Source organism: Symphodus melops (genome assembly GCF_947650265.1).
Source record: "Symphodus melops genome assembly, chromosome: 5".
In the NCBI taxonomy this organism is placed as follows: Eukaryota; Metazoa; Chordata; class Actinopteri; order Labriformes; family Labridae; genus Symphodus; species Symphodus melops.
In genome coordinates this window covers 2,302,200-2,315,187 of record NC_136695.1, presented here as the reverse complement: position 1 = coordinate 2,315,187, position 12,988 = coordinate 2,302,200, and the positions used below count along the sequence as shown (strand labels likewise).

The following is a 12,988-nucleotide window of genomic DNA, read 5'->3' as shown; positions in this document are numbered from 1 at the left end:
AAAGGAAACTTTTTCAAACAAAGTCTTCTCTGCTTTGAAATCTGTCAAACTTCAACACGACCTTTGACCTTTTTCACTTCTCACAACAACTCCTCTCTCAGTCTTTTACAGCGCTTTGTTTTTTTTCCTTTAGTGAGAAATGAGTGTGTATGTTTCTGTTCTAGTCTTCTGACTGGTGGGGAATCATGGGAGTGATCTCCCCCCCATGTGAACCGTAGTCATGACGACCGGGTGAGAGAGAGAGACTTTAACTTTGGTATGTGGACGTGCTGGTCGTGGACTCAGCAGACTGAATTCCAGTTTGTCAGGAGAAATGTTCTCGACTGTAACTCCTGTTAAGAACATGTGTAAAAACTTTTGCTTTTCTTTTTCAAACGATGAAAACCTTTGGTCCTGATTTAGCTCCATAAAATGCGTCCCCATTGGCTCATGAGTGGCTGAGTTTTTGAGTGACAGCTCAATGCCCTGAATTTTGTTCTGTGCGTCTGTGGCACCGACACACAAAACAAAGGAATCATTCAGGAGAATCAAGATTGACTGAAATAAAGGTAAGTGTCATTAATGTTGTCTGTGCTCTCCTAGATGTTCTGATGTTTGAAGTAAAGTTCCAGCTAAGCTTTGGGATGTAACAGTTCTAAACAGCTTGTGTTTATGTGTTGAAGGTTCATATAGTTTGACCTTATAAACACACACCGTGTCTCTCTGCAGCCTGTCAGTGTCGGTAATATTGTGATGAATATTGGGTCACAAAGATACTGGCAGAAAAGTACTGAGTCAGAGCCTTTGAGTAATCACAGAATGCCGTCCCGATTTCCTCTGTTAATGAGTTCAATGATTTCCTTTCATTTTTTTGTTCAGAAAATAAGCGACATCCGTTCAAATATTATTCCCTCAATTTGTCCTCCTTCGCTTTGTTCCTCTCGGCCACCAGTTTTGGAGAACTTTTCCACGATCTCCTTAAATGAGCTGAAAAAAATAATAGGTGGCATGAAAACTTCTTCCTGCTCACTTGACATCATCCCCACTCCTCTGCTTAAAAACGTTACAGACTCGACTGGCCCACATCTACTCACTATAATCAATAACTCTTTAACCTCTGGTCTGGTTCCATCCTCTTTTAAACATGCTGTTGTTAAACCACTTTGAAAAAAACCAAACCTTGACCCCTCTCTCCCTGAGAACTACAGGCCTATATCCAATCTGCCTTTTATTTCTAAGGTCCTTGAAAAAGTGGTTGCTAGCCAACTTACATTTTTCTTAGATGAGCACAACATTTTAGATAAATGTCAGTCCGGTTTCTGCCAGCGCCATTCAACGGAAACGGCCCTTCTTAGGGTCAGCAATGACCTCCAGATACAGGCTGATGCTGGAGAGCGCTCAGTCCTGGTCCTCCTGGATCTCAGTGATCTTTGGACACTGTGGGGCATAGTGTGCTGACTGAGAGACTCCAGCAGGGGGAGGGTGTCTCTGGAAGAGCCCTAGACTGGTTCTCTTCTTATTTATCAGACAGATCATTTTCAGTTACTGCTGGTAAACATGCTTCGTCTGTGGAAACCCGACTTTGCGGGGTTCCCCAAGGATCTGTTTTGGGTCCTCTGTTGTTCCTGTTGTATCTGCTCCCTCTGGGACATCTTATAAGATCTTTTAAAGACGTGTCTTATCATTGCTATGCAGATGACATTCAAATGTCTTTTAGTCCCTAAAATGTTTCCAAACTGTCTGTTCTGCTTGACTGTGTAAAATGTATAAATGCCTGGATGTCAAATAACTATCTCCAGTTGAACTCTGATGAGATTGAGGTTCTTATCTCTGCTCCTCAACATGAGGTAAAGAAATGTCTTGGTCCTCTTTCCTCGTCTGTTAAACCTGCCCTGCGTAATCTGGGGGTCCATATTGGTCAGGCTTTTAATCTTGACCACCATGTAAACATTTTGGTTCGCTCTTTTTTTTATCATCTGTGAAATATAGCGAAACTCAGATGGGTTGTGACCAGAGCTGAGCTGGAGATGATCGTCCATGCTTTTGTTTCATCTCGACTTGATTATTGTAACTCTGTGTTTACATGTCTTGGTGTCACTTCTCTGAACCGCCTACAGGTGGTCCAGAATGCTGCTGCCAAGCTGTTGACTGGATCATCCAGACGCTCTCATGTGACACCTTAAATCTTTACACTGGCTCCCTGTTAGTTTTCGTGTCCAGTATAAAGTCCTTGTTATGGTGTTGAGGGCCTTGCATGGTCAGTGCCAGCCTACATCACCGAGCTGCTGAGGCCTTATAACACCAGCAAGTCCCTGAGGTCCTCTGATCAGGGTCTGCTGGCTGTTCCACGCACAAAGTTAAAAACTAAAGGAGACGGTGCTTTTGAGGTTGTGGCTCCTAAATCCTAAAAACTGAGAGCCCTGACCTCTGTGGACATTTTTAAAAAGCAGTTGATGACCCATCTGTTCAAACGTGCCTTCGTCTAATCTGTCTCTGTATTGTATTTTATTGTGATTGTGTTTCTACTTTTTTTCTGATTTTTCTGATTGTGAAGCACTTTGTGACGTTTTTATGCTCTTGAAAGGTGCTATATAAATAAACTTTCTGCTGAACGACCTAAACAGCTTCTTTGCCAGGTTTGAAGCAAACAACAGCATTCCCGCACAGAAGACCACCCCTCCTCCCCACGAACAGACCTTGTGCCTGACTGCAGCCAGCGTGAAGAGAACCTTCTCCAAGGTCAACACCCACAAGGCTGCAGGTCCAGACAACATCCCTGGCCGTGTGCTGAAGGACTGTGCAGAGGAGCTCAAAGATGTCTTCACAGACATTTTCAACACCTCTCTGAGGCTGACTGTTGTTCCAACATGCTTCAAAACGACCACCATCGTACCCATTCCAAAGAAGCCATCACCATCCACTCTCAATGACTATAGACCCGTTGCACTGACCCCCATCATCATGAAGTGCTTTGAAAGATTAGTCATGGCCCACATCAAATCCTCCCTTCCCTCCACCCTAGACCCCTACCAGTTTGCATACCGGGGCAACAGATCAACCGAGGATGCAATCTGCTCTGCTCTTCACCCAGCCCTCACCCACCTGGACTCCAAAAACTCATACGTCAGAATGCTGTTCATAGACTTCAGTTCAGCATTCAACACCATCATCCCTCAGCAGCTGATCGGCAAACTGGACCAGCTGGGGCTCAGCACTTCCCTGTGCAACTGGCTGCTGGACTTCCTCAGCGAGAGGCCTCAGACTGTGCGGGTTGGCGGCAACGCATCAAAAACCACCATCCTGAGCACTGGGGCCCCCCAAGGCTGTGTGCTCAGCCCCCTGCTCTTCACGCTGCTGACCCACGACTGCACTCCATCCTTCAGCAGCAACCACATTGTGAAGTTTGCGGACGACACAACAGTGGTCGGTCTCATCTCCAACAACGATGAGACGCACTACAGGATGGAGGTGGGCCAACTGGCCACGTGGTGCAAAGACAACAACCTCTTCCTGAACATCGACAAGACCAAGGAGGTTGTTGTCAACTTCCGGAGGGCCCCCACTCCCAAACTCCCCCTGACCATCGACGGTGCTGCTGTGGAGAGAGTGAGCAGCACCAAGTTCCTGGGGGTCCACATCTGTGAGGATCTCTCCTGGACAGCCAACACCACATCACTGGCCAAGAAGTCCCAGCAGCGCCTCTACTTCCTCCGTAAGCTGAAGAGAGCACGAGCATCCCGAGCCATCATGTGCTCCTTCTACAGAGGCATCATGGAGAGCATCCTGACCAGCTGCATCACTGTGTGGCTGGGGAGCTGCACTGCTGCCAACCACAAGACCCTGCAGCGCACAGTGAAGGCGGCTGAACGGATCATCGGTGTCCCGCTCCCCTCTCTTCTGGACCTCTACGGCACCCGCCTCACCCGCAAAGCAACCCGCATTGTGAGTGACCCCACCCACCCCTCACACAGCCTCTTCAGCCTCCTGCTATCGGGGAGATGGTACCGCAGCCTGCGGGCCGGCTCTACCAGACTGAGAAACAGCTTCTTCCACCAAGCTGTCAGGAAGCTGAACTCTCTCCCCTCTCTTCCCTCCCCTCTCTCCCCTCTGCCCCCATGAACACTGAATCACTGGAACCTCCTCCTGTTTGAACATTGAAACAGAACCCTGGTCACTTATTGCACATTGCACGCATGCACAAGTTTCACTTTTCTTATAATCTGGTTCTATACTCCATTTTATTTAACTTAACTTAATACTTTTGCACATTTAGGTTTATTAATGTAAATATTATTTATCTTTGTTACCTTGTTTTATTTTATTTACCTTTTTCTTATCTACATTGCACCGTGGGGAGGGGGGAAACGTAATTTCAATTTCACTGTATGTCTGACATATTTTGGAATTGACAATAAAGAAACCTTGAACCTGTAGAACGGCAGGTTGCAAGAATCACATATCACTGCGCCAATGTAATCAACCATGACGTGCGCTACAAGGCACAAGGGGGTGCTATAACTCCGCATGGAGAAATAGTCCATACACTACACTTCCTCCCCTTTTAAACTGAATGGATAACACAAAACAATCCATTCAGATATGAACATTATATCATGACCCTTTTCTTTTTATAATAAGTTATATATATATCCACTTGTCTCCTCTGTAGTCACGTGCAAGGATGTCCTGTCCAATCTCAAAGTCTCTCTCAGTCTTACTGGACATTTGGCTGGACTGCTTGTTCTGCACTTCCCTCCACAGATTCGGTTTCAGGAGATCAATGTTTCTGTAGACAAACAGGAAGTTGTCCAGCTTGTGTTGGAGAGTAATGTCTTCTCTTTCCTTTGCTTTAATGGATTTCTTGAAGGTTTGGACAAACCTTTCAGCTAATCCGTTCATAGCTGGATGGTGAGGTGCTGACTTATAATGCTTGATCCCATGTTGCTTCATGAAAAGAGTGAACTCCTCTGAAGTGAATTGTGATCAGGGCGGCCATTTTTAACAAAGCTTGACCTGAGGACACTTACAGTCTTTTCTCAAGGTTAGTTTTATTTTATTTTACAAATTTTAAAATACAAAACACAAATTCAATACTCCTACCATATGAGTCATTTACAATGGTCTTGTAAAAAAGGGTAACACCAGAAGCTTCTGTAGCTTATGAACGGGGTCCAGAGACATAAATTTGTGTAATCAGCGAATATGACTTAATGCAAAATAGGAGAAAAAAATTTACAATATCATTTACATATAAAATAAAAAGTTGACCGAATATAGATCCTTGAGGGACGCCATATTTAATAATGCTACACTGTGATTCATTATCATTTACATGAACATATTTCTCCCTATCGTGTGTATAACTTTTGAACCAATTTAGTGCTGTGCCCCTAACACCATTCTGAAGTGGTTTTTATCTGTATCACCTCCGGCCACTTTGAATGAGAGTCAGCAGCAATCAGGAACATGGAGTTCATGAACGGGATGCACTCGTTGCCATGGCGCTGACGGCCATTCCCAAGGGTGACTCTGGAGGAAATGATCTGACTTTAAGGAAACCTGCTGTGTTGAAGCTTCTCTGACAACAATGCAGCAGCCAGTATGTCATATAGTTTATATAGAGTCCATTCGAGGCCCCGCCTCTAAGGCCTGCACATCTTATTTAAGTCCATTCGAGGCCCCGCCTCTAAATATGAGAAGGTAGGCGCTTTGAATTTAAGACTGATCGTTGTACCTCTCTTCTGTTTGTGGCGTTGTCTCACTGAAATTTAAAGGAAAATCTCTGGAGGGTTGTCTTTTCACAATCATGATTCTGTGTGCTGAAGATCCACATTCACTCATCTTCATGTCGTTGATTTTCTAAAATGACAGTCAGAGACATTAAATCACAAAAGGGAATAAATATACGTGATTTGTTTGGATCATCTTGGAAACCCCAGATAATACTAAAAGGTCCATTATTAATATTATTATTATTATTGTTGTTTTTATCATTATTATTATTGTTGTTGTTGTTATTATTAAGACGATGAGTTAAATCATGTGTTTATTGGGCCACTAGATGGCGCTGCTCACCTGCAGTGTGTGTGCTGTGCTGTCAGTTGATTTCAGCCTGTAACACAGAAACAAAGCAGTAGAGGATTAGAAAGTAAAGCAGCTCAGAGATATGTTGTTTCATGGTCAAACATGGATCCAGATGAAAGAGTTTGGAGGAAGCTGCAGAGGTCATCTTTGAAGGAGGAAACACAACAGGCTCACATGTACAGATGTGCAAAGCATGAAGAAGAAGAGAAGAAGAAAGCAAACAGCAGCTGTGGATGAAAACACATCTGTTCATTTTAAAAGACGTCTTCTTAAAGGTTTCAACTCTACAAAGGGCAAAGCTGCAGCTGCTGTGTTGTTCACATGCTGACTGACTATGGCCTCGATGCGTGCAATATAATGACTTACTTTTTTAGTGAGCTGAATTGTGGAGGATCATCTGTGACTCTTCTCAGAAGATGTCGATTCTCTCCCAGGTTTTATCCTCGTCCTGATTTTACAAAGATAATGATCATGAGGAATATTCATCAGCTGATATTAACTCATGATGATGTGCTGATTATTTTCATGTATTCAATTGATTCATGTTATTATCATAAAGTGTAGACTGGGAAAATGTTGTAGTGGTCAGCTGACAGACATCATCTTCAGACTGATCTTTGTACCTCTCTGATTTTCTGAAACTTAGAGGAGAATCTATGGAGAGTCGTCTTTTCACAGTAATGATTCTGGGTGCTGAAGATCCACATTCACTCATCTTCATGTCATTGGTGACTTTCTAAAATGAAATGAATAAATCACACAGCCAGCAGGTGTCACTGTTAGTCAATCCAGTACATGAACACTTCAAGCCTGAGAACTCTAATCTGATAAACACGTCTCCTCCTCTTCATCATGTGTGTGAAGTGTGTTGTTGTAAATCCACTCTGATCCTGTATTTGATCAGGTCTATTTCAGCCCTGCTCAGAACAGGCTGTTTCTGTGTCTGTACAGAGTGATGCTCTACGTCCAGCTGCAGAGCGTCAACAAACAGCAGAACCTTCATTTTATCTTCCACTCAGCCAGATGATCCTACATTGCTTTGGGTTTTGACTGACTTCTATATTTTGGTCCCGGACTTGAACCGGTAAATCCTCTGGTTCCCAACCCAAGTCCCTACGGACTGATCTACTGACCCCCCTTAGTCTGCAGTCCTCTCCCACCACAGAGTTCACCTCCATCAGGTCCTCTTGGACTGACCTGCCCAGAGTCTAAAATGCTCTAGAAGTAACAGAGCGTGTGCTTTATTTATTTATTTATTTTTAATTTCTCGGTCGACCAAGGAGGAACTGGAGGCGGAGCTTTTAGATGATGACATATTTGTTGAGGCTTTAAAAAAATAAATAAAGGCAACGGTCAAAAAAAGAAGTGAAACAGAAGTGGGACAGGGATAAGAGTGGAAGGAAATATAGAAATCAATAAATGCACACGGTGTAAATGTGTGGTGTGCAGAGTCATGTGTAAGAGTGTCTTTTAGTGTGGGGCGAGCTCGTTCATGTGTGCAGTGCATTGTGGGATACATGTGTGTTGAGGCAAAGAGTGACGTGCCTCCAGTAGAGGGTTCAGCGTGCTGTATAAGCGTGCCTTACGCTACATTTCCAGCCCTGTGTGCAGTGTAGAGCTGAAACGATTCCTCCAATGATTCGATCACAAAAATGAATCGAGGAATTTTCGCTGTCTCGAGGCTTCGTTTAGTTTTTTTTTTTTTTTTTTTTTTTAATGCTTAAACTTTGGTATGAGTATAAAACACGTTTAATGTATCTGCAGCTACCTGCTCCTCTCTCTGACACAAACACACACACACACACACACACACACACACACACACACACGCGAGCGCGGTGTGCCCCTTTTAACTAGTCTAGATCCACACGACCCAGTCGGGAACACGTGATCCGGTCAAACGGTCTTTTCTCCTTTCTCTCTCTCTCTCCGTGTTTACAGCTAACATAACGATATCAGCGTCCTCTCACAGTCTCTGTCATAGACAGTGTTTGTCAAAAGTCAGCAACACACGTGTAAAGCTGGACTGAAAATAGAAGTGTCCCAAAGCATGCATATGAATGAGCAGCACATATGAGTTCAGATGTACATATGTACATATTGCACTACAGAGTTGTAGTTGTTCATTCAAAGATTGTCTTCCCAGCCCAACATGTTTGAGTGGCTCCATCAAAGTGTGAAGAGGAGAAACTCACCATCTGCACTCTGACACAGCAGCAGCTCACTACAGTAAGTCCACTGAGGAAACCTGTGGAGAATTCAGCCTGAGTTCTGCTTGTCAGGATGAACAAAGATCAACTTCCACAATTGATCACAAGAAAACAAATAACTTCTTCTCAAAAAGATGAAGCCTTTCAACGAAACGGCAGCAAAACCTTCATTTTATACTGAGGGAGGGAGTGACATCATGATAGTCAGAGGGAGAGGGAGGGACTGAAGGTTTAAACCTTCCTCTCACTCTCCCACTAATGACTTTTGCCTGTAGCAAAAGTTGTGTGAAGGAACTGAGGGAAGACTAAGTACAGAGTCACCCAGACAAGCTAGCTGGGTCCTGGTCTTTGCATGTAGCTGGGTCCTGGTCTTTGTCGGTAGCTGGGTCCTGGTGTTTGTATGTAGCTATATATATATATATATATATATATATATATATATATATATATATATATATATTGCAATGCTTACAAAAAGTTCAGATTGATATTTTATGTCCAAGCAGGTTCAGGTACGTCTCTTCAACAAACCAAAAGGTTCAGACAGGTTTACAAGGTGTTGCCTCCTTTCCACCAATGCTCCGTTTAGTTCAGGGAGGTTATGTAAGTCAGGCTGTTTGTTTTGCATGATGACTTCACTGATGAAGTATTTGTATCGTTACACACACAGAAGTACAGTCCAGCACCGCCGCTGACTTGATGAATGAAGGTTGTCAGTTAAAGCTTGGGTGTGCCAGCTGTGTTCATGGTGATTTGCCTTTGTTCACTGCAGTCATCACAACATGAAAACACAACCATGACTTTCAGTTAGTTTTAGTTCACACACACACACACACACACACACACACACACACACACACACACACACACACACACACACACACACACACACACACACACACACACACACACACACAAGCAGGAACTGTTGACATGGAAACAATAATAATAATAATAATAATAACAATAATAGTAATAATAATTATAATAACAATAACAATAATAATAATAATAATAATAATAATAATGGACCTTTCAGTATTATTTGTGGTTTCTAAGATGATCCAAACAAATAAAATATGAAGAACCTTTTTTAATTCTTAAAGATTATTATTTTAAGAGAAACTTTATTTTGAAAGGAACAGATGAAAATAAAAGCGAGATTGTGATGTGATCCCAAACGTGGGACACAGAGACGTGACTATCTGATGTCATCCATCCAGTCAGTCTGCTGTTTGAGCTGAAAGGAGGTCGAGAGCTTTTTGACGCTGTGTGGATGTTTATGTGTTTATTACAGCAGAGTTAGAAGGAAGTGAGACCTTTCTGTGCACGTCTCATAATCCATGTTATTAAACCACTTTAAGGACACGCAGAGTGTTTCTCCTGCTCTTCTTCTCTTGGTCTCCATCCTTCAATGTTCTTGGTCTTGTCTCTGTCAGGACGGCGTCAGGATTTGATGTTTTCAACACATTAGATTTCTCAGGCTTGAAGTGTTCATGTACTGGATTGACTAACAGTGACACCTGCTGGCTGTGTGATTTATTCATTTCATTTTAGAAAGTCACCAATGACATGAAGATGAGTGAATGTGGATCTTCAGCACCCAGAATCATTACTGTGAAAAGACGACGCTCCAAAGATTCTCCTGCAGAGTTCAGCGAGACGACACCACAAACAGAAGAGAGGTACAAAGATCAGTCTGAAGATGATGTCTGTCAGCTGACCACTACAACAGACGACTCGCCGCCTTCACTTCCATCACTTTGTTTTCTAACTCTTTTCTACATGAGTCTGTTTTTTATCAATGTGTGAGTGCTGTAGAGATTATAGTCACATTAACCTTCATGATGAGGAAACAAGAGGAAGTGGTCGTCCATGATGACACAACCTTCGCTATAAGCGGCTGCTTGAGCCCCAGATCTTTTAAAAAACACTTTAGTATTATATTTATAATCTATATTATATATTATTTTTTTACCGTTAAAAATATAAAGAAACAATGGTGTGATTGTGTTTGATTGATGGGAATCTACACTGCAACAGCCTATCAAGTCTAAGTCTGGATGGAAGGATGAGAAGGTGTGTGTGTGTGTGTGTGTGTGTGTGTGTGTGTGTGTGTGTGTGTGTGTGTGTGTGTGTGTGTGTGTGTGTGTGTGTGTGTGTGTTAAATGCAATGTGTGAGAGATGCTTATTGTGTGACTTCTAACATGTTGTATAGTCAAGTGTGTTTTGGATCTTCATCATTACAAGTCAAGTCCTCACAGAAGTCCTGAGTGCAGAGTTTCTCTATAAAAAGTCTCCACAAGTGTTTGGATCAGAACCATGTCAAAGATTGATTCACATCAGAACTGTTCCAGGTTCAAGCTTTACTTTATTGTCAATTCCAAAATATGTCAGACATACAGAGACATCAAAATGAGGTTTCCCCTCCCCACGGTGCCATGTAGATAGAATAAGGTAATACGGTAACATATGAAATAAAATGAGGTCAAATAAGATCAATAATATTCACACTGATAAAATGTAAATGTGCAAAAAGTCCAAAGTTAAATAAAATAGAATCTAAAACAAGACTGGAGAGAAAGTGAAACTTTAACTGTGCTGGATCTTATTGAACCTGCTGCAGCTGATCACTAACAATCACACGTCTTCAACTTCCACTTGTTTATTTGTTAGACAAGGCAAGTTTATTTATGAAGCACATTTCAACAACAAGGCAATTCAAAGTGCTTCACACAAGACATCAAAAGCATCATGGCAGAGGAAAGAAAAGGTACATAAAAAAAAAAATTAAAACTGAAATTATTATTCTCCATGTTTGGTTCTGATTCTGTTCCAGATATACGGAGCATAGAAGCTGAAGGCTGCTTCTCCATGTTTGGTTCTCACTCTGTTCCAGATATACGGAGCATAGAAGCTGAAGGCTGCTTCTCCATGTTTAGTTCTGACTCTGTTCCAGATATACGGAGCATAGAAGCTGAAGGCTGCTTCTCCATGTTTAGTTCTGACTCTGTTCCAGATATACGGAGCATAGAAGCTGAAGGCTGCTTCTCCATGTTTGGTTCTGACTCTGTTCCAGATATACGGAGCATAGAAGCTGAAGGCTGCTTCTCCATGTTTAGTTCTGACTCTGGGGACAGAGAGCAGACCTGGACCAGACGACCTGAGTGGTCTGGGTGGTTCATAGATAATCAGATTCTATTTCAACAAAAAAAATCAGATTACATAATTTACATATTAAGCAAAACTACATTTGTGTTGGGCAGTGGGCCCAGCACAAATGATGTTCTGTGATGAGTCAGTGGTTCTGTATGAAGCCAACACAGAACAGGTCAGTATGAACAGACATGTTACACGAACATATGAATGATATAAACAGGCTTCTTAACTTACACATGCAGTTCACAACAAAGAGACTGTGTGACAGGCTTCTGAGCATATCATGAAGCCTTTTTATCTACATTAGTGAAGCAGCACTGCCCTCTACTGGACATGATCAGTGACTACATCAATGCCTCTGCTCTGCTAATTAGCATACTGATAATGTTTCAATGAGGCCATTCAGTATATGTTCTTATCAAACACATCAATAACTGATCTATGTTGCTGCAGTCACACAGAGCACATGATACATGTAATTCACATCAGAGCCACCAGGAGGGGCTAACATGAGACAGAACTTGAGTCCATGCTGAGACACGTTGAGACGTGTTGTCTGATCAGAGTCCATGCAAAACTGACAAGTGAAACCTGAAACCCGCTGGAAGAAACGTCCACCAGAGGGCGCCTGGTAGCTGGAGAGATGCCAGACTGCTTCTTGAGCACTGCTGAACCCCAACCAGCCGCACTCTGACATCTCTCCATTAATGTCCACAGGTCCTGCTTGTGCATGTGTGTGTGTGTGTGTGTGTGTGTGTGTGTGTGTGTGTGTGTGTGGGGGGGGGGTATTTGGGTATTTGTTTGTTTGGGTAGCTGTTCTGGGGATGTTTGCATACATTGAGGGGATATAAATCTGAACATTTGAAATGGCCAGGTTCAAAATTATTTAGTTAACATATCAATTACCCAGAGATTTTCGCCCTGTTTTTAGGAATAAACTGTTACATAAATCAGGCTATGAATGATATATCAACAAACCCCTCTGTAAATCCCTGCAGAATATACCAAGGAATAAACCTGGAAAGTTTGGTGTATGCAAGTGGTACTGAAGTGGAGATTTATGTGACGAAGTCTGAGAAAAAACTCATTTTGAGAAAAGGGACATTAAAGATTTATATTGTAAAATTCCATAAATTCTTACTGGAAATGACTATTTACAGACATAATATCTAATCAATTACACAGCAGCAACAATATAGAACATATTAAATACATATACATTGAATAAAGTATGAACAGAACCACAGCAACACAACACACAAACCGTAATACACACATTGCCTCCAGTAGAACTCCCACCAAACTCGCTAAACAAGGTAACTAAAGTCTATTACTATTTGTACTATTACTAAAGTCTGGACCTCTGTGCATCATCATAGCATTTGGACACTAACACAGTAGGATTTATAATTTAGTTGTCCATGCCAGCTCCATATGTCGGCCCTTCCCCCATTTCCTGCTGATGTCTTATCAGTTTTTTAGCTGTGCTCAGACTCTTACGTTTCACACTGGCAGAGGTGACGGCCTCAGATTTTGCAGTTCTCAGTGTATCAGTT

General features: G+C 42.4%; 1 protein-coding gene across 1 annotated transcript in view; it reads right to left on the bottom strand.

The window, feature by feature from the left end:
- Positions 1–6,013: 6,013 nt before the first annotated feature.
- LOC306823296 (NACHT, LRR and PYD domains-containing protein 12-like) overlaps positions 6,014–12,988 on the bottom strand; it is a gene marked incomplete at its 5' end in the record, with an annotated part of 88,503 nt that continues 81,528 nt past the window's right edge. Inside the window, 2 exons of the mRNA XM_079342752.1 lie at positions 6,014–6,091; positions 6,430–6,511. The remainder of the gene's footprint in view (positions 6,092–6,429; positions 6,512–12,988) is intronic.